Here is a 23,010-nt window from a genome sequence, read left to right as displayed (position 1 = left end):
GCTTTAAATCCATGTTCATGCTGTGAGTGCAGATGGGCAAATCTTTGCTACCAATACAGCTGCAACCAGGTGAAAAAGACAATAGTATTAGTTCATACCTCTTCAGAAGTAGACTACAATGCCTGAAAACAGACAATCTGCATTTTACTTGACCTGAGTGGTTTCACCTACACACAAATAATTCTGAACTTTTTTCAGGTAGTGGATAACAATATTATGATATTTGTATTCTGTTCCCTTTCTTGGGCTTTTTCCTTGGGAAACAACTATGGAATGCAAAGAAGTACATATAAAAGGAAATTTTTGTGTTTTTTAAAAAATAATCTTGTAGTAAGAGTATTTTAGAGACATTCAGCTTCCATATTTAAAGTTCAATAAAAAATGCTGTATATATGTATTTTTTGCATAGTCAGTAGAAAATAAAAACAAAATACTGCTCTAAAATGTACAATACCAGATATCTGGGTCTAAATTGGCATGCAATTAAAACTAAATTATTTTGTATTTACATATACAAACAAATAAATTTACCTTCAGAATCAAATAGTGATTTTCAGTTCTAAGACATTTTTACAAGCAGTGTGGCTTCCTGCTGGCAAAAGCATTTTATTTTTTTCTTTGAAAAAGAAAGAAATATGCCATCATCTTCCCTAGTCACACAACAGCTGTATCAATTTGTTTTCAGGGCAGTGATTAGCATAATTGTGGTGGATTACTTGCATTTGGCACAGAATAGAAATAATTCAGTATTTTTCATCATTAAAGAACTACAGAATCATAGAATCATTTTGGTTGTAAAAGACCTTAAAGATTGAGTCCAGCTGCATACCTAACACCCAGCTCACTACACCCTCCTTTCAGGTAGTTGTAGAGAGTGATAAGGTCCCTTCCCTCAGCCTCCTTTTCTCCAGACTAGATAATCCGGGTTCCTTCAGCAGCTCCTCACAACACTTGTTTTTTAGACCCTTTCTTTACCAGTGTCACTGCCCTTCTTTGGACGCCATGCTACGGTTTCCCCAACCTATGCAATACTAGGATTTTTAAAGACACAATTAAATGAATACCCAGTCAGCTTCTCAAAACCAAACCCCAGACCATTTTGCTCTCCTCCACCCTTCTTAGCAGCACTGCCATTCCCAAATTAATTCCTAGCAGTACAGAACAACTCTGTCTCATTTTGTCAGCATTCACTGCCCAGAAGAAAACCTCTGAAGAGCTCTTCAGTCCTCTGTTTCCCATGAGATGCACTTCCAGAGGATTGAGGTAAATTAATAATAATAAAAAATCCTGGGTATCAGACACAAGATTTATATTCAGAACAGTATCCAAATAGTCTCCATGTAACTTATTAGTTAACCTCAGAAGTGCATAAACTCCCAGAGACCCTCTCTTTTGCATGATAATGCTCTCTGAGGTCCAGAGCCACAGTAATTTCCAGGTATACTTTTAGATGTAACACTCAAAATCCCAGTAAATATTCTAAGCACCTGAAAAGCTCACTGAAACCACAGTTTTCTCTAGACACACAAAAAATACACTTCTGTACTGACCAGACACCCAGCATCTCACATATGTTTGTTCTCAGATCAAAAGGGGCCACTTTCAGTTGTAGATAGTGGACACCTATTTTTTGCTAAATGAAGTAGTCTACCTGTGAGCTTGGTGTCTAGCAAATCAATAGGGATCTAGACCAGGGGTCTTCAAACGACGGCCCGTGGGCTGGATACGGCCCCCCAGGGTCCTCAATCAGGCCCCCAGTATTTACAGAACACCCCGCCTCCCTGCCCCCCCTGCGCCCCCCCCCAGGGGTTGGGGGGGAAACCAAGCAGCCGCAGATAATGGCCTGCCACTTAATTAATGCGCTGGCCCCCTGTTTAAAAAGTTTGAGGACCCCTGATCTAGACAGTTATTACAATCTAGAAAACTATACAGAACATGGAAATATAGGTACATAAGTTTGAGTGTTCAACACTACAAAGAGCTAGCAGATATGACCTAGGACTTGGGGGATATCCAGGCTTTCTGGAGTGGTGCTAGAAGTTTTACTCCTAAAATTGTACTAGAATTCTGTTTTTAAGAACCCAAATCTCTTTCAAAGAACCAAAAACCTTAATTCTTCTGATATTAGTAGACAACCTTGCGCTATAGCTAGCATACTCATCCATGAAATTAGTTGAAAGTAGCCACAATTAAAGTGTTACTCAAAAGTTTCAGCTTTACATAATTTCTTAAAAGTTCAGAAAAAAAAACCCCAAACTTTTTGATTCTATCATTAATGATTTTTCACCCATTTTATCCCAAAATTCCACTTCTGATATTGAGCTGCCTATAGTGCTATTTATAGTGCTATATTTGTGTTAAAACTAATCAGTTATGTTCATACTAGGCCATTTACTTTAATGTTTTGCATGTTTTATAAGCATGCATAGATAATCACTGTATGATATTAGACAAATCTTAGAATCATCAAATGGTTTGAGTTGGAAGGGACCTTAAAGATCATCTAGTCCAACTGCCTTGCCATACGCAGGGACGCCTTCCACTAAACCAGGTTACTCAATGCCCCATTCAGTCTGGCCTTGAATACTTCCAAGGATGGGGCATCTACAGCCTCCCTGGGCAACCTGTTCCAGGCCTCATCGCTCTCACTGTAAAAAATACATTTTAAAAGTTATTTTACACCCACTCTAAATCTAACTTCTTTCAATTTAAAACCATTGCCCCTTGCTGTGTCAGTACAGGCCCTGGTAAAAAGTCTCTCTCCACATTTCTTATAAACTTCCTTTATATACTGAAAGGCTGCAATAAAGTCTTCCTGGAGCCTTCTCTTCTCCAGGCTAAACAACCCCAACTCTATCAGCCTTTCTTCACAGGGGAGGTGTTCCAATCCTCTGATCATTTTTGTGGCCCTCCTCTGGACCCACTTGATCAGGTTCACGCCTTTCTTGTGCTAGGGACCCCAGAGCTGGACACAGATGGGGTCTCAGAAGAGGTGAATGAAAGAACTTACCTCCCTTGACCTGCTGGCCACACTTCCTTTTATATGGCCTTGGATAGGGGCTTTCTGGGCTGCAAGTGCACATTGCTGTCTCATGTCCAAATTTTCATCAACCAATATCCCCAAGTTTGTTCTATGCAAGGCTGTTCTCAATCCACTCATCACCCAGCCTGCACTGGTATTGGGGATTGCCATGACCCAGGTGCAGGACCTTACACTTGGCCTTGTTGAACTTAGTGAGATTCTCAAGGACCCGCTTCTCAAGCCTGTCAAGGTCCCCTGGATGACATTCCTTCACTCAAGTGTATCAATTGCACCACTCATGTTGGTGTCATCCACAGACTTGGTGGGGGTGTATTCATTACCTCTATGCCATTGATATGGCATTTAATAATATTGTTGCAGTGTAGACCCTTGACGGGCAGCACTTATTACTGGTTTCCACCAATAACCAATGGAGCCCTCGGTTTCGTAACCTACCTTACAACCTGTATAAAAAGGGTTACATGATATGGTTGACTCCTGTTCTAGAAATTGGAGTTGATGATCCCAGAGATGATCTTCTGTCAAGTTGTTTCTAAAAGCAACTTAAACTGCAGTGTGCAGAGCTCAGATTAAGTCACGGGGACTCCAGGAAGATAAAAGATTTTGCTGTTAAACAGAGTGATTTCTTTTATATAAATACTGAGGAAGGTAGCTGCTGAATGGCTAATGGGAAGCAATTTAGTAAAAGATATAGATGGTCTTCCCTTGCCATATTACTGAGTTCTCCAAACAAAACAAACATAACATTGCAGTCTTGTGGTTACTCAGGAAGATGCAGCACGTTTTGAACCTTCATAAGATGAAGACAACTGCTTACATGTAATTCATTTACACTGGTATGTTCAAAAGCTTCACTGTTGTTCTTAGAAAACAACAATGAGGCGTTTTGAACTCTTTTTTTAAGAGTTAAGAGGTCCCTGTAAAAACAGATATAACACTGCTACTTGTTCAGTACAATAGATTTAAATTATGAGTCACAGTAATAAAACATTTTCAAGTTAAAGCACTGCAGACAGTAGTAAAATTTGCACGCCAGTTCTTTGAATTGAACATGACAACTTTAAAAAGCACCTTTAATCAATCAAATGAGCTGCCTATGCAAAACAGCGTGATTATTTCCCATTTTGCTTTTACTTGCTTACAATGTAATAATTCAGTGAACTCCTGTTGGCCATCCAGTCTGCATAATGTTGAAATTACATAATTTTAACAGTTCTTTGTTATTGTTGTACAATGCTTTACATAATGTAGTGTTCAAATAAATTTTCTGCAAAATCAATTGTATTTATGGAATTGTTACTTAGATAAGAATAGTTTATGCTTCTTAAAGATTTAGGGTAATCACAACACATATTTACATTTTCCAACTGATGTCATCAGTGAAATTGTACTTTAACAACAACAACAACAACAAATCACTACAAACCCATTCAACTATTTCCTGAAAACTTTTATTAAAGCTGAAGATTTTAGGGAAAGGTGTTAAAATTATTCAATCACATTGCCACCTGGAAGTAAGTTTAATGCCCTGGGAAGTTTTGGTGTTTATTTTTTCATATTTGAATAATATTTGCAAATGCTTCATATTTGCATTTCTCACTTGGGTTCTTCAGAATTCCACATATTGCTAGAGATCATTAGAGTTCACCTACATTTAAGTAGTTAAGGTCAGTCATACAGAAACACATAACTAAATATTGCAATTAAAAATGAACGGATACATCAAATTCAGAGGTAAGGCACCTTTCATATTCATTAATGAATCTGAACATTTTCACTCCAGTATTCATAGAAGGTGGCAAACACACGACATCAGTGATGTAGTGAATCTGCTAAGGTTAGATTTGCCAGTAACATCTCAGAGCAAAGAAACTGATGCAACTTATTTTATTTTTTCTAGATCAGCTGAGTCACAGTTAACTATATCAAATCTAGGATTTCAGAACACTCTCCCTAGACACAGATTTATAGATGCATGGAGAGATGTGGAACATCCTGCAACGACATCTAGACAGACTTGTTAAATCCTGGTTAAACTCCCAGACAGTAGGTGACACCACCTGCATTTCTTGAAGAAGATGCTGTTCCCGATTTGGAAACATACTGAAATGTTGAGTAACAGCCTCAATTAATTAACATGACCAGAGCATCAAGTCTGGGATGTTCAGCGATAAGTTCATTGGTTGCTCTTGCTTATCAATTATGTTCCAGTATGGAAAACACACCTATCTTTATAAAAAAGAAGAATTTTAAATCGAGTTCTTTCCTTCTTTCTGTTTCAAATTTAAGAGAAATGGTGGGAAGAGAGTACATTATAGAAAACATCAGCACAGCCTCTATATCATAGTAAGGGTCTTAGGAGCTTATTTAGTTGATGGATTTTCATGATAAAATTATGCTAATACTTCACCAACAGAGAATACATGTGGGAAGTATTTTGCTTCCATCTAAGAATGTATAATACAGTAAGAACCTCAAAAGAAAACTAGAAATAAGAGTTGAAGGCACTGCTTAACCAGAGGATGGACTGCTCAGCTAAGCGCTCTTCCATTTATAGCCATAAACCCTGACAAGAGGAGGCAAAGCAAAGATTCTGATCAACAACACTGAATCCCAAGAGCTGAAAAGTAGGCTGAGGAGAGCTGACAGCTCTAAGAATGAGAATTACCTTGTACCCTGGTTTTCCTCAGAGAATTAAGAGATGATCCATTTCTTAAAACTCCCAAGACTAGAGCTGGAACAGTTTATTCCTGCCTTCTAATATGAAGGCTGTATTATTCCTTCATATTTGTTATCGTAAATGATACAAGGCAGAGGCTTGATCAGAGTCTGAGAACATGATCAAGAATCTGACAGTATGTGGCTACATCAAAGAAACTACTCAGCACCCCATGGACTACCACAGGGCTCCATCTGTGCACTCAGCTGTCAGGTCAGGATTTTAGATCAAAATCCCACCATTTAAATGAGCTTACACCTGTGATGTAAGATCAAAATCTGAGGACAAAGCATGGGCCATTTATTTGCTTTTATTTTTATTACTATATTGTGCATTGCCAGCAAGCACTTCTTGCATATTCTAAACATAAATTGTAATTTTCCCTTCTAAAGAAAGAGCAGTGGTTTTTGTCAAAGAATTTTAGCTGGAGTTATGGATGAGAACAATAGCAAGAGAAAAGTAAATGTGATCAAGGTGTGGGGATTTCTTTCTGTATTTCTTTTAAATATGAGTACAATATAGCAAAAGTCACAGTTACAATCTACCCAAGCTACTATATCTTGTTGGTTTTTTGAACCTACACCGATAATTCTACACAGCACTCTCAGAGTTCTTCTGTTCATCCAAATGGAACCCTATTGTCTGTTGCAAACACATCTCCAAACCTAGTTTGGCTTGGGTTGTACATTTTCCTGAAAACCTTCAGATCCATTTCAGTTTGTGTCTTGAAAAACTTCTCATAAGAACATATTTTTTTCCAGACAAAAACCCCCAATTCTTTAACTTATATTGCCATACTTCTGTTGTGCATTTTCTGCATGCCTTGGGGCTGGTAGTTGAACATGTATGTTTGTGGCTACATATACTTCAGGAAATTTGCAAGCAGAAAAGCTGAATTAAATCTGATGCCATTTTACAACTTCATTTTCTACTCTCCTGGGTTTTTTTATGTATAGTTCAATTATCACTTCACATGAACAAGGACATTTTCAAAAGGCACAGCTGGCTTCTGATGTCCACTAACTTGCAGTGGGAGTTAAAAGCCAGACATCAATAGGTTCTATCTCACTTTTCTGGTTTAATGTTGTTTGCTTCCCTTTCTTCCCCTTCTCCCTTGACTTTCCCTCTTGTGCATTATGAAGAACAAAGAAAATGCTGAGAAAACAGTGAAAACTAAAATCACGCTGTCCCTCAGCTTCCCCTTCAGACTCCTTTCCCTAGGTTCTGTGGTTTATCTCAGTGTACTGTGACAGATCTTGAGATAAGACTTTTCCTTCCTGGAACCTGGCTGTGGCTAATTCTGGTGCAAGACAATGTAAATCTACCACAAATCATTAGTTCCAAAGAAATTAAGTGATTATTTCAACATTGACTTCAGCTTTTTTATTCTTTATATTAGCCTTGTATTCTTTATATCAATTACTTACCTTTTTCCTGAAAAAAATGTCATGAGTTCTGTGAGGAAACTAATTGAATCCCGCGTATGGCATTCATGCATATGTGTACACTTCACTATAGTAACCAGTAATAGTTCAGCTATGATCATGATCAGCATGGATGCTAAACTATTAAACAGGTTCCTGTTCATAAAGTGTTTTTTATTCAATTACATTTAAATTGCTATGAATTGGAATAAACATGGTTCAGTGATGCAAAAATCACAGGAGTTTTCAAAGCTGTTATTTTCTTTGTCTGATTTTTACACTTCACATAATGGCACCCTTGGATCTCATAACTAACCTGTCATACTTTGAATTACTGCTTATTCACAACTTTACTATCACATCAGATATATTACTATTCCTTTTCCCTGAATTTAGGATGCAGTGATAACACTGAATTGAAATATCATTGCACTGCAGCTAGCACAATGATTACAGAAAAAGTCACATCTGCTTCCAAGTTCATAGATCATATAAAGTGAGAAGGAAGAACTACGCATGAGAGAAACTCTTCTGGTCATTTGTACATGTCTTACCCTTCTCATTAATCACTGTGTCAGGCACAGTATGAAAGAATGCTAATTACATTAATCAAAAGTGTTTTATAAATAGGATATATTCTACGTATGTATTTCTAAAGTAAACTCTTGTCACATATCTCATATTGATATCATAAGAATGTTTATATATGTGTATATATACAAATACATATATCTATGTATGTATGTATCTGTGTGTACATTGTATCATAAAGTATGTTATCTCATATTTTGCTAATAAGATGAGAGGAAAAGACAGACATTTATGTTAACAGTTGAAACAGCACCCAAGCCCCTTTATTTATATGGCCTCATAAGAACTTTGGAATCCAGACTTGTTACTTTGCTTGTTTTGTAAACTGAAGACTGTCAGCTTTATCTGGTACAGTGTGGCCTGCAAACCCCAAACCTTACTAAGTAGCAGTGCCACAACAGCCTGGTTTAATCCTGTGTCTTTTAACCACAGACTGATTGGTATCTGTTAGTATTTACAGAACTGGAAAAAAATAAAAATCATGCTTATCATGAAAAAGCACATAAACAGCACTAATGTTTAGAATGGATTATATTCCATGTCTCATTGTATGAACATGTAGCAAACAAGCATTTTAACTGGATATATATATTGCAAAGATATATTTCAAATCCATTTAAGAACACCAGCCACAGAGGCTTGCTCTCATTTCTATTATATATATATTTTACAGAAAACAGAATTGTTCTGAGCATACTTTCAGTACTTACCACTATGTTGTATTTTTGAGAAGGCTTCAGAATTCCCCCATAGGAGGCTGCATGATGTCATTTTAGTTGCAGCAGAAGTTTTTCCTGTTAGGAAGAAATATATAGTGCTCTTCAGTAAATGAAGAAAAAAAATGCATGATTATGAGTCACAAATGGTGAAAAAAACGCTACTTATTAAATCACCTGTAATGCTGTCATCCAAGATAAAAAATATGAAAAATCATAATACTGGTACCCGGAGAATAAATACATTGATCATAGTATATGAAAATTATTAGCAATATCTTTTCTTTGCCGACTGATCCCTGCTACAAAAACAGAATTGTCTTTATACCTATATACCACAAAAGTTTACATTCTGCGGAAAAAATCTAATGCAAGTTCTTCAAAGAAGAAAATAAAAATTACCACAAACCCCTTGGATTTAAAATATTGCTGTAAACATATAGTATACATATTCAAATCTAAAATATAACAATTCAAATATTCAAATATATCCAAATAGAATATTAAAATATTTTTTAAAGCCATCTAACTATTATTTATTCTTTCCTATGGGTAATTCAAAACTATAGCTTATACTTCAAATGACATTTCAATGGACAAACTATTTACCAATAGTCTATCCTTTTTAGATAAATACCAATATTTACCAACCGTATCTTCTGTCAGGACTTTCTTGAGACTGCAATTTAAAACTCAGTACTTAATATTGTTAATAAAGTTCTTTTAGGCAATTTGCATAGGCGCCAAGACTGCATTAGCTGAAGTATTTCTCTTCCCTAAAAGGTCAGCAGAGTTGATTTTATGGCATTTATAGCTGCCCACATTTTGCAGGGAAAATTCATGCATTGCTTGTATTATTTTTTTTTTTTGTATCTCTTAAAGTACCAAGGCACTTAAGATCATTTATTCTTGTTTTCATTAAGTTGATCAACATGGAGAAGCACTTTGTGTGAAAAATACTGTTAGAAAACAAATTAGATGTTAGAAAACAAATTAGATGAGCAAGGGTGAGGCTATCAAAAATTCCTATTACCTTGCTAATACGTCAAGCAAACTTACAATTTCTGAAAAATCACACAAGGCATTTGGCCACAATGCAGTGTCTATTAACACTGTAGAAACACTTCTGCAATATGCTAACAAATATATTCCACAAACTTCTATTGCTTTCGGGGTCCACCTGCATGTTATTCATCAGCAGGAACAGACATGACTTCCAGATAACTGATAAGTATGGACTATCACCACAAACAATGTATTTTATTTTAAGAAATAAATTAGTTTTTTGCAATAAAGATCCTAAGGATCACAGCACTGAGTTTCCATCTGTTATTTCAGAAAACTTTCTCATATCACTTAAAGAAAAATAATCAGATTTTAGACTTCACTTTTGACCAAAATTAATGGTGTAAATGAAATCAGGCTTTAACACTTGCTAGTGGCAGATTATGCAATCTTAATCAGACTGAATAACTCCCTCTCATGAATGTTTTGCTCACTACAGCCAAACCACTCCCTGTAAGTGCAATTCATTGTAACAGCTGCAAACACAGGCCTCAATTCTGCGTAAAGACGGTAGTTATCTTTACAAATTGCAAATAAATATCAGTGCATGGCTATCTGAATATACACGTGAAAAGGAAAAATTCATGAATAGGGATGCGAAGTGAAATTCCTTTGAATAAGGAACGTGTGAAACACTCCAGCTAAACTGTTAACGTGTCCATCTGGACACTTGCTGCAGGGGAAGCCTGGCAACACTGCAACTTCTCATACACACCCATTGAGGAATCAGATGTTGAAGTTTAGGGCAATCTTTATTCCAACATTAGGTAATGTCTTAAATCTCTCCACAAAACAGTGACACTTTTACTGGAGATTTCACTGCTCATGTAGACTTTGACAGCCATTCCAATTATCCAACAGCAGTAGGTGATTAAACCTAGGATATAAGAAATAAGGAAGGATTTAAGGAATAGCTGGACAGTGAAAATCCACTAAACCTAACACAGCTTCCCTTCTCAGTTATTTTAAACTTGCATATTTTTTATTCTAGCACCCTTTATAGCTTAATCCCTGCTACAGGAAGAGAACAAAACTCATCTCAGCTTTACTGGTAAACACAGGGACTGCATTTCCTATCTCTCCATAGCACCAAAATATCCTTCAGCTTTAAAGCAGAAAAATGAATGAAGTGCTATTTGTGAACTAGGTGTTCCAGGTTTACCTTTGTACCTATTTTCATCCTTTTCATCTTCAGTTTGTCTTACAGATCTTCTAATTGTCCTTGCCAGACTGATCTTAATTGTAGACAACTAGATTATAATTTAGACTTTATACATTCTAGTAAACCACACTGTTCTCTCTTGTCCATTTACAGATCATGCTTAGACTTTACCTCTATAATATGCAATTGCTCTCAAAAAACCAACAGCAAATACTGCACTTCCTTTGTATCAGAAAGTATTGTCACACTTGTTAAAAGACTGGTAGTCAAATTCTAAGACAAAATTTAGATGTCATCTAGATATATTTTTCTTTCTTAAAGTGTCTTTTATCACCACATTTGTAACAACTTATTTCCTCATAATTATAATTTTTTAATAAAAATATTAAGGGAATCTGGCAGTCCTTCTAACCATATTTTCCTGAAGTCTGTTTTTTCTCACCAGTCCACAGACTCTTAGGTAACTTAAATCTGATGGTGCTATACTTGACCCTAGTTGTACTGTTACTCAGTTTAAGTTACTTAACTGGTTCATTTCTCAGAATTATCACAACAGCCTCTGATTTTATGTGATAGAACAACAAGCGACTAAGACTGACACTCTGTCCTTATATTTACACAGTTATCTTCGTCTTTACCTGAGAAATAAAATCTCTGTCTCATAAAAATTTTGTTTTGTTTTGAACATGATCACCCTATATCTCCAGCTATCGCCAAAACCTCTGACAGCTCTTGGGAATACCCAGATACAGGGTATAAATATTAATTTGTTCTTTAATACTCAATTTTATTCTTCACAATGACTGAACTATTGTAATTAACTTCAGTTTGAGCAGTTTCATGAAGTCTCTCTGAAAAAATGTACCCTTTTAAATGCAATCTTAACATGTTTAAATACATCTTTCAATCTCTCCCTTTTACAGTGTTTACATACTTTTCCTGACTGATTCAATTTCATATCAAGTTCTTTCTTTTGAAGACATTAAAAATAAGCTCTCCCCACTGCTATATTCAAGAATTTCATACATAGTGATACATTCCATAGCAATGAAGTTTTCAAATTTTTGGAACTATAACTAGAAAATCACTGACTAAAGAATGGATAAACGCATCTGGGAAGTTCTGTGATGTTCTTTCAGTATCAATAGTCCAGAAGCAAGAATATCAGATAAGCAGATGATGCTATTTCAACTGTTTCTTGCATGGACAGTTTGGGAGGAGTAAATTGTTCAGAAGAGGAAAGACAGCTACAGGTAGATCTCACAGCAGGAAATGGTCACAGACCAGCTAGAGGAGTATCAGAGATATGCAAATGAAATCAACTTTTTCTCCAATTGAGGTATTTGAAAGCTAAATAACTAAATCTGTCCTCAGGCTTGCTTTGTATTTAAGAAAAAAAAAATAGACATCCCAAACAATAGAAGGCTTATTTATCTCCATGAGTCAATGAGTGTAGGATAAAGTAAGCAAACAAGCAACCCACTCTTCACATATACCGAGGTAATGCTGACTTACAGCTATCTAAGAAATGAGTGGTGGAATCTTATTTTCTTTATGAAAACAAATGTAAGTAAGTAGCAAATAATGCAATGGCAGTGAAATGTAACTTCTCCTTTGGTAAATGTGCAGTAACTTTCTCTTCGCCTACAGAGAGGAAATACATCAACAAGAAAAACCTCCCAGTTTGGGGACCCATTTTTCACTTTAAACAAAAGCAGCACACCAGCAGAGGACAGGAAGCCTCTCATCCACACTCACTCTCTAAATATATATATTCTGAGTTGTATTCCTTGTCTTCAAGCAGATCAGAAAGATCTGGTGGAATGTGTTGCTTCTCTCTCCCTCTGGCATAGTAGCTTCCTTATGGTTCTCTGCTCATCTCATTCTGCTTTAAATAGTTAAACCTACAAGCCTATCTGTGTCTTTGGTCGTGAATCCTGCCTGTTCCATAAGGATCCCCTTGTGGTAGCATACTCAGAGAAGGCAGGAAAAAGACTGACACTCCTCTGAAGTCAGAGACTGTCTCCTCAGCCACAAGCAACTAGAATATCCCACAGAACAGGTGTGTGGCTTCAGAGAGAAAGTACAAGAAAAACAAAGAATCAGAATGTATGAATCTGTGGCAAGGTCTACAGGCTATCAGGGACCAGAGATGAACAGAGAAAGCAGGCAGAACGGCCTAACACAAATGACAACCAGAGACTGCTCTTTACAGAAAACGGGCTGCTACCAAACATAAAACACAACTGCAGCAGCAGCAGAACAGTAACACAGAAACAGAAGCTGAGGCCATCTCCACAGGATGCAGACCAGGAGGGGGAATAAAGCTGTTTGTAAGGCACAATGGCAGCTAGGAACAAGTGATGTGAATTTGCAGAGCTCCCTATTTTTTCAAAAAAAGTACTAACATTTCTTGAAAAATCTTCTTGCCTTCAAAAGTATTTAGATACAAATCTTTGGTAGTAAGACTGGCAAAACACAGGTTCATTTCTCATGTTGACTACATCAGAATCACCACAAACTACCTATCAAAACAAAGATATCACATGTGATACAGCAGATAAAACAGATTAAAAACTCATCAGAAGAATGAATGATGCTAAATATTTGAATAGCATATAATACATGTTCCATTAGAAAATTTGATGATTTTTGCAACACCAACAAATGGAAATCTAGACGAAGAAAGGATCACAATATCAGTGCAATGAGGTTCCAGACAAACCTAATAATTAATACTACAGGTCCAAAACCTGAAAAGCTCCAGAAGAAAAAAAATATGCTGAGGGGAAAAAAACCCAAAACCCTAAAACAAAACAAACCCAAACCACAACAAGCAGGCTGGAAACACAGATGTTAGACTCAGTTTGATTCAAAACAAAACACAATAAATCTTCTGAAGAATTTGCAAACTGCTATGAGAAGTCAGGAAGAATTAAACTCAGGAAGACTGAGCCCAAAACAGCAACACAAAGAGATATGCTGCTGATGCAGAAGAGAGTGATTTGCAGTGTTAAGAAATTCTGAATGGTACATGGAACAATAAATCCCCTTAGGGGAACTCTAGGCCAGCAAGTAACAATGCCAAAAAAGCATGTAGAATAAGACATAGTAAACCCAAAGGACATAAGAAAAGCTAAGTCTGCGGTCAAAGAGAAGGGAAGAGAGTGCCAGTCCTATGTCAAAAAACCCCCCGATTCTTAAGTCAAGGGTAAAAGAAAGGTCAAGCCTGAGATTAAGGAGGAGGAGGAAAAGGAGGACAAGATACAGCTAAAGGAGAAAGACAGCAAAAATGGGAGAGGAAAAGACCAAACTGAATTTAAAAAAAAAAAAAAAGAAAAAAAAAAAGATTAAGGACAAACCCGAAGTCAAAGGAATAGAATCCAAAGAGAGCTTCAAGACCATGCTGAGACATACTGAAATTAAAGATCAGTTGGAACAGCAAGAGCTCCACATAATAACCCTCTAGCCTGTCAAGTTACAGCATTCAGAGACTGTAGATGGGGAATCAGATGTATAGAAGACAGAATAATCCACCCAGTGGCATGAAGTTCAGATCATCTGTTCAATCCTCACTTGAAGTGTATAGTTAAGTCTCCTTGGGCCTTTTAATATTATTCCTGTGTTTCTGAAACTAACAGCAAGAAATGTACAAAAAGGCACTTAGGCAGCTATTACAGCAAGGCTCTCGCTATGCTTGAGGTAATGTTGACTATCTGTGTCACTTCCAAGTTATTACTAGTAAAGCAATTATCCTTGATAAAATCATATATGCTCCTCTGTGCACGAGCAAGCTCTGACAAATATATCTGCCATTCTCCCATATGATTTTTTTTTAAGAACCTACGTAACTCAGGATTAAATTCTCTTAAAATTTTCATAGCAAGAAAGACTGGAACGGCTGAAAAATCATTCAGTGAAAATGCAGAAATCAAAGCGCGCTCTTAAGTGAAAAACTATTTATCTTTACACAAAGGATGTGTCAGATACTATCGTTAGTTAATGCATGGTTAAATATAAGCCTCTGAGCTCTTTTTCACATACCTTCCCCCCAAAAATGCAGTGTAAGGACAGAGAAATTGCAATCCCAGCCATCAGATTGAAAGCAGATCAGAATCTATCTAAATTTAGTTCTTTGCCTATCTAGCTGCATAAATTTCCATTTCTACACTATCTAAACATCTTTCCCATGGACAGGACTTACACAGGCAGGCTATTCCCCTACAGTGTCGACAAAACTGAGAAGTTTCCAGGGATACAAGGCAGAGGGCCTCAACTGATGGTAACATCACCAGAAGTTCTGAGACTTCCTTCTTTTGAAAACTGAGCTCTTTCTTGTTTTCACCTTCATGGTGTTTCCCAGGTCTCCAGAATGAAATTAAAATGAAAACATAGAATGCAACCCACCTACATTGTATCTCCAAAATAAATATCCACAGAAAATCTTTTAGCCTAGCATGTTCCTAAGGGCGTCACAAGCCCTACCTGCCCCTGCCCAGCCCCCCCGGGGCTCCCCCACCCTGCCCAGGGCCCAGGGCCCCCTGCCACCCCCCCGGCCATCAGCCCCTGCCCCAGCGAGGCCGCAGCAGGGCCGGTCTCCAGCTCCCCCAGCCCGGCCGGTCTCCAGCTCCCCCAGCCCGGCCCTGCTCGGCCATGGCCCCTGCCGAGCCGGGCCCACCCGCGGGCCCACGCCCCGGCCTCGGCCCGGCCCCGGCCCGGCCCCGGCCCCAGGGAGGTGGCCGATGCCCGGGGGTGGGGCTGCCCCGGTGCCCCCGGCTGCTCCTGGCTGGGGGGCGACGGGCCCTGCCCTGATCCACTGTGGGGAGCCTCCAATGCTCTTGGCCCCTGTGATGCCATGACACAACGTTACCAAGTTCAGAATTGCAAGTGAACTGCCCACGCAGCAAATTAATCCAACTCTAACCAGACCCTTGGTGAGAGATAAATGAGGATCACAACCTTCTCGCGGCAGCTGTCATTCCCCCCACCCCCCACCCCAGTTACAGAACCACCACAATCCACATCTCCTAAGCCTGTGACATGTTTTTCCCCAGCCACCTTCATAGAAACTATGTGGATTAAAAGGAAACAAACATGTAAACAAGGAAAATCCCACGCCAAACACTGCAGCAGAATAAACTCATAGGAACAGTCAAGAATGCAAACAACTAGGTACCACTGAAATTTTTTATGACATTCCTCTACTACTGAAACTTTTCCTGTTTCTCGACCCAGACTAAGTGCTCCAAGATATACATAAGCATTAAATTACTTAACTACAATAAGTACTCAAAATTACAGACTCCACAGAGACAGGAATCTTACTGCTGCCTCTAAGCCCCCTTCTCTGGAGAAGCTCTCAGGGTTTTTTTTTGTTATAGCCTATTTTTATGGTTTTTACATGTCTGAGCGGCCTGCTTTGCACCTGTACCTGCTACAGAGGTGCTGCCTGTCAGATTGTCGAATTGATACGTTAATTATGTTGTAAAGGGGTTGTATCTACATTTCCTAAGGAGGTAATGCTAAGAACACTTTTTGCTATCAAGTGTTCAGTGTAAAATTTGCTGCTTTGGTTTCAGTCCCTTAGGAGATGGTCTTCTGCATCCAGAACCTCATGATTTTTTCCAAGTATATCTGTTAGTAAAATGAATGATGTTAGCTCTCTTTACAAACCTTGCTAAACATTGAGATTACCTAACTGAAATTTTAACACAAGAACTTGTCTTAAAACTGAACAATCAAAAATGACATAGAATAAGAATGGTTTCCATTCCAGTGGAATGCATCATATAAAGAAGGTGCAATGAAGTTACTGGTTCCATCTCTCTGCATTTCGCATTAAATCATCAGGTGAAAATAAATGTCTCAGACTGCAATAAATATACAGAGGTGGCTATCACTGCACTATAGCCTCAGATCATTTAGGCATAAATCCCTTTCATTTACCTTGAAATTTTATCTCCTTCCCTATCACTTGCCCCTTCTCCTTCCAAAAGGTATTTAATAATTTATTTATTCTAAGTGGCTTTTACTTGCGTAGAGATTATCACCACAAACTAGGGGCAGACATAATCACATCCTACATAGGTCTATGGACTAAAACCTACCCAATTTAAATGGCAAGGAATGTGTTTTTCCAGCCTCCTTACTTGTCTTAAAATGATTGGTGAATAAGAACACACAATATTATCACAAAAATAACTTGTGAGGGGGTTGGGGAGTACAGAGCAACAAATCCAAAGTACAACAGCAATCTGTTCACAGATTTCACAGAATCATCTTAGCAGTCTTCAAAAACAACCAGTGTGGCTAGAAGCATCCAAGTATTGATTAAATAGATTTCTCTAGACATCTTTTCTTAATTCAAAACTTAAGGTGATGAAGGAACTAATTCCAGAATTCATTTCCAGGCACATGGAGGACAAGGCAGTCATCAGGAGCAGTCAGCATGGATTCACCAACAGCAAGTCATGCTTGATCAACTTGATAAACTATGATGAAACAACTGGCTTGGTAGATGAGGGGACAGCAGCGGATATTGTCCACCTGGACTTTATTAAGGCTTTAACACTCTTTCCCTAAGATCCTTATAGAGAAGCTGATGATACCTGGGCTGGATGAGCAGACAAAGGCTTGGGGGGATCTTATTAATGTTTATAACTAACTGAAGGGAGGATGCAAAGACCACAGGGCCAGGCTTTCCTGAGTGATACCCCGTAACAGGACCAGAGGCAAAGCACAAAACCTGAAACACATGAGGTTCCCTCTGAACAACATCAAACACATTTTTACTGTGAGGGTGACCAAGCACTGGCACAGGTTGCTCTGAGAGGTTGTAGTCTCACTCCTTGGACATACTCAAATGTTGTCTGGACATAGTTCTGGGCAACCAGATGTAGATGTCCCTGCTTAAGCAGAGGGGTCGGACAAAATGACCTCCAGTGGTCCCTTCCAACATCAATCAGTCATTCACTCTGTGCTTCAGTGATCTGTGAATATATGTACCTTTTTCAAGGAAGAACATGCCATCAAAATGAGTCTTGCCTGACTCAGAGAAGCCAGACTCCTGTTGTGAAGGCTATAGCAGATGTTCAGTGTTTGGTTATGTCTAATTCATGCCAGTGAATCTCTTCATCAATTACTCAGATCATTATTTCTCCTTATGGAGGAGCATCATTTGGTATTAGCAACTGAAGACCAGCTTGAACTATAATCTCCCACATCTCAAGTGACTATCTTTGTCAAAACTGAGCAAAAGCCTGATTCAAGACAATTAGAACAGGGATTGCTACAGTCTTGTATCTCAGGGGTTGTTCTGTCCTCAAAAAAGACAAGGGAAGAAACATATTTTAACTCTTTCCTGCTTGATTTATATCATCATGCCACCTGCTTACCAACAGAGTCGCAGAGTCAGAACAAGGGGAAAGAAACAGCTCAGTCTTCTTCCAGCACTACAAAGACCTCACTGACATGAAATGGGGTGTAGGTGCCCTTACACATCTTTTAGCCTCCCTGGCAAGAAGAGAAAAGCACTTATCCAGTCTCTATCCAGCAAAAAGCACTTAGGAAGTCTCTATCCAGCAAACATAGCCTTGTGGGTAAGCACACACATTTGAAACCCACAAGACTGTGTTTTACATGACTATTTTGCAGCTTAATGGCTCTGTCTCTACTACCTTCCCCTAGGCCTCCTTCCTACAGTTGTCTAAATCACAAGGCCTCCCAGTAAAATCATAGTTCATTTCCTTTTTATGTATGTGGGGGTTCCTGCCAACGGATAAAATAACTAAGTAGGAGTAAACACAAAGAGAGGAGTAAAAGGAACTACAGAGTAGTTCCAGGTCATGCTTCAACCCGTCCATAGCCCTGTCTGCCTCAATTGTTCCAAATCCTACCCCAGCCTGCAGTCTGAATACAGCCAGAACTTACTTTGGTAACAAAAAGCAACAACTGCAAATTACAGAGAATTTATATCTAACATTCCCATTTCTTTTCCTTCAAGTTCAATGAAGAGAAAAAAGTCTTTTGCTGGAAACCTTTTTTCCCCTAATTAAATTCTATTCTGGCTTATATGGGCTGTACTTGAAACGATCAGTTTTCCCCTTCTCTCATTATCTGTTTTCAGGAAAGTTTTGGCCGTTTACCAAAGTCATAGTATATAAAAAAGCAAATATTTTAAAATGTGTATCCTTTTTTACAGCCAAAATGTGACATAACAGCAATGATGGCAGCTGCTACCAGCATTACTACTATATTGGGAGTGCATGAGGAGACTAAAAGAGAAGGGATCCTGTCTGGACAGGAACCTCATGATCAACACCATTACCTGATCTCAAGAAGCAAATGAGGCAGAGACAGGGAGTGAGCTCCATGTTTTGAGACAGAAAACTAAACTAGGTTCCCTCTACAATCAGGACATGGCACCTGCAGCCCAACCTCCCTCTTCATTACCAGGTTACTCTACTGTCAGCTAAGCAATATGAATTCCTGTAGCTCAAGTGACAACAGGCCATGATGAGTCTTGAAAGTTTGACTTTAAGGTTTTTTGCAGAAGGTGTGGTAAATGTTGTACTTAATATCATATGGGGTTTGGTTTTCTTCTCCTTTCCTATAACTTACAATATTCTGTGAAGACCATACAAAAAGGCAACAGAAAAAAAAAAGTCATAAAGTTGAAAGGATGTTATTAATTTTTGCAGTTTTGAATTCAAATGCTAAACTGAATTAACCAAAGCAATCTTAATTTGATCCCCTTATGATTCAATGATATTAAAGGATATAATTTGAAATTAAATTACCTGGCTTTTTTAACTTAATATTCTGGATGCACAAACTGTTTTTCCTAAGCAACCTTAAATGTGCTACATTTTAACTTCTGAGTTTTTTATCTTTTTCTTCTGAATTATGCTTGCAGACTAATATAAGATGAAAACCAAAGCATATCACCATTCAATTCATTATTACCATTTGCTATACATCTTCTACAGTGCAAATTATTATTCCTCTCTCACCTAACCTTAAATTGCTGGATGTGCTAGACACACACACACAAAAAGTTTACTATATGTCTATCAATCTTCTGAACATATACAATGGTGTGATAGCTTTTAAATATTATTTTGTCTTTAAAAACTAATGTCTCCCTGCCTATACTTATCTATACTCCCTACATATGCCATCTATACTATCTATACTTTTACACCCACTTATATTTTCTTATTGTAGCAAACTAATTCACAGGTTCCTTAAACAAATCTTAGAAAAGTAACCACTGAGGCAAGAATTTAAGAGAACTCTGTGTGCCTTCCTTGCATGTAATGACTTCAAACCATATATAACAAGTGAGAATGTGGCCCTAAAGCCTTTTCATAAGTTTGACGTATTCAAAAGATATCCGTGCAGAAAGCTGTGTTGAATGAACCACATAGCGGATGTTAGATAGTGGTTAACAGTGATGATAGATTCCTGGAACACCCACAAAAAAGCATGAACTCCTGGCATTGGATTATCTCAATCCTCAGCTACTCAACCACTCCGTGTACTGAGTCTATTAGATTTAGAATTCTCCAAAATTAGCAGCAGACAGTGTAGAATAATTAATTGAACAAGCTAGTAACAAACACAGTAATAATAAAAGCCCTTAACTTTCCCCAGGGCAGAAAATCAATATGTTGGCAAATTTATTTAAACCATTACATGAACTGAGTACGTTGCCTAAAACGTTTCCCGTATCTTGGAATATTTGTTGAAGATTCTAAAGCTTCCCAAAAGTCTAATAAATCCTCTCTTGTCTCCCATCAGAGCGAGAAATGAAAAGATTTCTCACACTGTAGGGCTATATATTTTAAGTCATTTTTCTGTATTTAGAACATTCTGTTTTCAGCTAGACTTTCCTTGCTCAAGACTGTCAGTCATCTTTAGGTCACCTGCCTGCAATAGCAACAGGTTATATCATATGCTGTTGATTAGAGGTCATAACAACAACAAAAAAATTATGATTGTCACGAGTCCAATATCTTCACTCTCTTTCCACTTACCTGGTTGAGAAGCCAATTGCTTTTCTCTGCCTTGCTGTTACTTGGAAGAACAGAAATAATCAGGAGTGAATGAGTTATAAATATGTTGGCCTTTTAATATTTTACTTCCCAAAACAGAAGAAAGGCTGCAGTTGCCTTGAGCAACAACTGAGAGATTGATCCAGAGCCCTTTGAGGTCAATAAAAGTCCTTATGAGTTCAGAAGACTGTAGAAGTTCATCCAAGTATCCATGTTTCATATTTGCTGTCTCATACTTGGCTGCAGCCTACTGGACGCTTAATTTTGGGAGGAAATTCTGACCAGACATAGGAAACTATACTCAGTGATAGCTGCTGCTGGAAAATTATAAATCACACCTAAGAGCATGGTTGTGACAGCAATAACTGTCATAAGGTCTCAACTACAGCATTAGAGAGAAACATATTTTAGAAGTCTGTTGCACAAAAGCAAAACTGCTGCCATTTTGCAAACCACAAGACAAATTTTACCTCAAAAAGCTGTAAGAATTCATCATATGCCTTGAATTATATGGAGAAACAAAACTATTTGACTAAACTGGTATATCACATACTACACTGTAGTGCTGTGCAAATACAGTAGTTCAGGTCCCAGAAGCTGAACATCACAGGACTTTCTGCCCAAGCAAAGCACTCAGCATGTGGAGGGCTGAACAGCACTGCTGTGTCACTGTGCTGATATGTGCTCTCCAAGTAACTTGGAGTTACGCATTGTACAGCGCTGCCAAATTTGTGTAGAAGTACTACTGAGCACAGACAGACTCCAGAAACATACATGTGCAGTCAGTATTAATATGGAGGATAATAATAAAGTGTAAGCTCACATCAGGCAGCTAAGTCACCTGATTTTCAAAAGCTTTGAAAACCTAATACCTCACAAGACCCCTCTGGTGTCCAACCACTGCAGCAATGAAATCCTTGTCTTTCTTGAGCACTGCAGACTCCAGATGCCATGTATGTAATTTTTCAAAAAGTAATTGCCTATTTGTAGAAAAATTTCTTGCCATAGGTAAATATACTAACGAAGATATTCTACATGCAAGCAACCATTTGAAGTTTTTTACAAACACATAAAAGCACTGCAGTTTGTTGTCATTTTTAAACAGAACTCTTAACTTTGCATTATCTTAGGGAAAAACATAATTTTTTTACTAATATTCTCTGAAGTTCAAATTGAACTTGGGATATTGGAAAAAAATCCAAACTATAGAAAACACAGGTCATATTTTTTCAAAATGAGATTTTTGTTATGTAATCGCTTTCAAATATGTAAACAGAAATTGTCACTATCTGATTATCTATGCACAAAGAAATGATATTTCTTCACTCAGGAATCCAAGCAGAATGTATGCCCTCACAAAAACAAACCTCCCTAGCTTAGCTGGTATTCAAGAGACAGATGTTCACAGTAAAAGAACAACTACAGATGGTCATTTTTCATTTTAAAATTGGAGTTTACATTTGTTTCAATTTTTTTTTTAAATCACTTATTTAAAGAAAAGAAAGCTATTCAAGATTATCAAGTAGATACATACATTCTTTTGCTTGGCAATAAAAAACACCAAACATTTAACAGAGCTGAAGAATCCATATACATATATATGTCTTTTTGTATTAGAACTTTACATTTTTTTATTTGAAAAATAATTTTTACCATGAGTTTCAATTAAGAAAATATCCAAACATGTCTAATCCTTTAGTGAGAAATACTAACTGTGGCTCTTGAATTGAGAGATCTGTGTTGCAAAAACCACTACATGAGCTATTTCCTTGATTGGCACACTTTATTAAAAATTTAAAATAGAATTGAAGTATTTGTCATTAATTAGAGTTATATAAGGTGCTCAACCATGATTATAAATAATGAAGCTAGTCTTCTACTTCCGAATTTTCATATTGTAATTCATTCATAATGCAAAGAAACGTTTGGGGTTTAGAAAGTTCAGAATTGGCTAGAAATGGAAACTGCTGGTTTTACTGCTGCTTTTGGAAGCTTAAATTTTATGTCTTGAGTTAAAGACATTTAGCTAGGTAACTCACATGGAGATTTTCCTTCTGAAAGACCTATGAAATGTCCAGTGACTATATTGTAAATTTAGCTCTCTAAATGTAAGTCTTCTACATTGCACTTCCCTACCCCCAAAAAAATCAGCCATCTCCACTATTATCTGCTTAGCAAAACTCGCAAAGGAATAAGAGACGGTAGTCCGAGTACTTAAACCTCAGCCACAGTAAA

General features: G+C 37.6%; 1 protein-coding gene across 2 annotated transcripts in view; it reads right to left on the bottom strand.

Annotated features, from left to right (window-relative positions):
• The window catches only part of NLGN4X (neuroligin 4 X-linked), a 188,479-nt gene that overhangs the window by 148,989 nt on the left and 16,480 nt on the right, over nucleotides 1-23,010 (bottom strand). For both annotated transcript variants that reach the window (XR_008820384.1, XM_056329715.1), the window contains exon 2: nucleotides 8,488-8,571. The gene's annotated coding sequence lies outside the window, so the exon portion shown is untranslated. The remainder of the gene's footprint in view (nucleotides 1-8,487; nucleotides 8,572-23,010) is intronic.

Source organism: Falco biarmicus, chromosome 2, assembly GCF_023638135.1.
Source record: "Falco biarmicus isolate bFalBia1 chromosome 2, bFalBia1.pri, whole genome shotgun sequence".
Lineage (NCBI taxonomy): Eukaryota > Metazoa > Chordata > Aves > Falconiformes > Falconidae > Falco > Falco biarmicus.
Note: the sequence above shows the minus strand (reverse complement) of the source record. Positions and strands in the feature narration are given on the sequence as shown.